This window comes from Dermacentor variabilis, chromosome 6 (assembly GCF_050947875.1).
Source record: "Dermacentor variabilis isolate Ectoservices chromosome 6, ASM5094787v1, whole genome shotgun sequence".
NCBI classification, from domain to species: domain Eukaryota; kingdom Metazoa; phylum Arthropoda; class Arachnida; order Ixodida; family Ixodidae; genus Dermacentor; species Dermacentor variabilis.
In genome coordinates, this window is record NC_134573.1 from 13,010,891 (window position 1) to 13,014,619 (window position 3,729).

Sequence of the window (3,729 nt, forward strand, 5' to 3'; positions counted from 1 at the left end):
TCGATTTAGGTTGCGGCTAATGATGCAGCACACCGCAAAATATATTTCGCCTCTGTGGGATTTGCGGAGAGCGGCCAACGGATTAGTAAAAGCTTCCGCGCGGTGACTGCACACGGATACACAGCGCAAATGAACAGAGGTGTGGCATAGAGAAAGGAATAGAACAAGAGCGGACACTCGGCGAAAACTGGAAGCAGGAAACACGTCGCGCTATAGTATTAACATAGAGAAAGAAATTTCAACAAGAGCGGACACTCCCATAGAGCCCAGCGGCCGAATTGACTGTAGCACACCAAGCGGATGTTGTAGACTCCTTCCGGTTTCGGTTTTGGGCGCGCGCGTTTTGAACACCAGTTGGTACACGCCGCGCTGGCTCCGCTGCTCGGCGCGGCATTTTTTTTTCGCTTCTGCTGAACCTCGCGTGGCCTTGGCGTGGAATCGTTTCATTATTACGTAGAAATGATTGCGATTGACCTTTACAAGACTGCACCGAATCTGTCAGGTGCAATTTCATAAAGAAAACGAAAGACGTCTTCTGAAATGATGAAATGTTTATTTTGCTCTATATAAATGCTCGTTCCGGGCTTCTTCTGCATTCATCGAAAGTTGTGGCACCAGGTAAGCAGCAGTCGTTGCCGTACGATGCTCCACCGGATCCCATCAGCTGAAAGTAAATTACAAGCATGTATCATTTTGGCATATTGACCTAACAGGAGTATTTCGTGTAGAGGCGAAACGTGCGTAAGTGGTGAATAAGCGGCATTACAGATAAATTCACTTTTACGTACATTTCGCAGCAAAGACTCCTCCGAAACAATGCCATAAAATCTGAACATCCGATTTTCAAGCACCCCTCCTTTCCCTGGCATTATTTCCTGCACTTTAAGTGCACAAATACACGGGTGACTGCGCGTTTCCAAAACAACTTGGCCTCAGTCGACACGATGGTACGCGAAGTACACACACAGGCTCAGCCAGACCATGTTACACGCTCGCAGAATGCCTTCTAATGGCACTCAAGTCAGACTCGTGGGTGCAAAGCCTGTTTTCAGTCGCTCATAATACGTAGATGTCATGTTCTTGAGCTCCTCCGTGTTATCTTTTACGCGTCCTGCCGGCGCATGCAACACTCCCGTGTTATCACTCTCGGCAATCGCTCGTCGCGTTTTCGAGAAGCGTGAGTACCGAAATAAGGTATATCTTGTTGCAGGGCTATAAAATGAGTCACAAACTTGTGCCACTAAAATTCAGTACACGCAAAACTAACTCACTATGGCCGGCTTGCTTTTTTGCTAACACCTTCACAACCCCAGGCGCGGCGAGCAAGCCTTAAGATATCCCAAAATGTTACCAGATAAATTACAATACTTTTTCGGGTCAGAGAATGCGTCACGAACTTCTACCAGTAAGATCCAGTACACGCGAAACTAACTGCGGCACACAGCCGAGCTGCTTTTCGCTAACTGCGTCAATAAGCCGGGCGCGGCAACCGTGCTTCTAAACTACCCCAAATATAACGACGCTAGTTCCAATAATGTTGGGGGCCACAGAATGCGCGAAAACTTGTCTGTCTTAGGCGCTACGACGCAGTACACGCATGTACACAGGCAAATGCCTCACACGGCCGAGCCGGTTTTCGCTTACTGCGTCAATAAGCCGGGCGCGGCAAGCGTGCCCAAAACCTACCGAAATAAGTTACAGTAATGTTGGGACTCATAGAAAGCGTCGCAAACATCTCCCAGGACGAGGCATTAACTCAAATTAACTGCGCCAGGACGGCGGAGCTGTTTTTCGCTAACTCCGCCACTCGAACTAAGCCTAAATGTGCTTAAAATGCGCCGCACACTGTCAAACACAATTTCTCACCTTGCCGTAGTCCAGTGGTGCCGTGTCGAAATGCAGACGATACGCAAGAAAAGCATAGAGAAGGCCGGGAGCCCAAAAACATGGGCTATATCCAAAACAGACGGGTCGCCGAGCACGCGAGCTTCGCACGTACGGCCGGCCTCGCTCACTCCTGCGGCTTGTCTGGCGCATGACGTATGCACGCGCGTCTGGCGTGCCGCTAGCTTGTTGCTAGGCAACGCAACAAAAAGTTGCAAAGTGTAAGTTCATTTACACGCAAAACTTTTTCACTTTTAGTGGGAAAGAATTAAAAAAATAAAACGTTGTCTGGAAGTTTATTTCACATTCTTTTTTTTTCTGATGCTCGCGTCAACTAACGGATGTTGTTGAAACTAGGCGTGACGTCTTTCCTGTTGCCAGTTTTTGAAGATTGTCCCCTCTTGTTGAATTTCTTTCTCTATGGTATTAACGCCGGCGAATCGGAGCCGCGAGCACCGAAAAAAAAATAATGTGAAATGAGAATAACAGAAATTGTTTTATTTTTTTAGTCTTTCCCGGAAAAAAGTAAAAATCCTTGCGCATAAATTAAATTAAGCTTTGCGGCTTACTTCCGTTGCCTAGCGACAGGCGAACCGGCGAATGATGAGCCAGATGTTTGCGTCATTCGTCAGACACACCGCCGAAGCGAGAGAGACCGGCCGCACATGTGATCGTTGGACTGTTCGGGTACCCGTCTGCCTGTTTTTCTATTTTGGGATTTAGCCTGGTTTGGTGGCCTCCCGGCGAATTATTGCGTTCCTTCGGAACCTCGGCATGGCACCACTGCACTATTGGACTACGGGAAGGTGAGAAACTTTGTTGAGCAGTCTGCGACGCACTTCAAGCAATTAGGCTTACTGCCCGGCACCTAGGCTAGACTTGTGACGAAGTTAACGAAAAACAGCGTGGCCGTCGTGGAGCAGTTAATTTGAATTAATGAATCGTACTGGGAGATGTTTGCGACGCTTTCTATGAGCCCCAATATTATTTTAACTAATTTCGGTAGTGTTTGGGCACGCTAGTCGCACAGGAGGCTGTGACACAGTTTCGCGTGTACTGACTTTTACTGCGACAAGTTTTGGCCCTTTCTCTGACTGCCAACATTATTGACACTAATTTCATTACTTTTTGGGGTACCTTTCGAGCGCAGTGGGCGTGCCTGGCGCTGTGACGCGGTTAGCGAAAATCAGTTTAGGCGTGGTGGGCGGTTTCGCGCTTTAATGCACGGACAAGTTCATGGCGCTTTCTCTGACGCCCAACATTGCAGAAAATTATTTTAGGTACTTTTATGTTATGAGGCCCGCTCGCCGCGCCTGTTGTGACGCAGCGAAAAGCAGCTCGTCCGTGGTGACAAAGATAGTTTGGCGCGTACTGAATTTTACTGCGACAAGTTTGTGGCAATTTTTATGTCCCCGCAACAATTTAAGCCTTCTTTCGGTACAGACGCTTGTCGAAAACGCGACGAGCAATCGTCAAGAGTGATAACACGGGAGTGCGTTGCTTGCGTCTGCAGGGCCGCTATTTTGTAGCGATGCCTTATGCCTTATTCTATGCTATTCTTATCATCCACCACACACGGCCGCCTGATCCCGTTGATAATGTGGGCAGATCGTCGCTCTGACCACTGGCCAAGCGCGAAAAGCCTGAAAAGGCATAGAATCGGAAAAGGCGTCGCTACAAAATACCGGCCCAGAATGCACAAGAGATAAGCCAAGGGGCTCAAACGCAAGGAACTATTAACTCGAAAATTCTTTCTTCTGAATGGCAACCACGCATTTGTCTTTAGTGCGAGTAGAAGGAATTCTGCGAGCGTCCAGCATGCTCTGGTTGAGAGCCTGTGTTGTG

The 3,729-nt window shown here is 48.3% G+C and overlaps 1 long non-coding RNA gene across 1 annotated transcript; it reads right to left on the minus strand.

The window, feature by feature from the left end:
• Positions 1–531: 531 nt before the first annotated feature.
• LOC142584088 (uncharacterized) lies at positions 532–2,302 on the minus strand. Its single transcript, XR_012828692.1, has 2 exons — positions 1,867–2,302; positions 532–664 (listed from the first exon to the last, which is right to left on the minus strand). It is a non-coding gene; the product is annotated as an uncharacterized LOC142584088 (long non-coding RNA).
• Between the last annotated feature and the right edge of the window lie 1,427 nt (positions 2,303–3,729).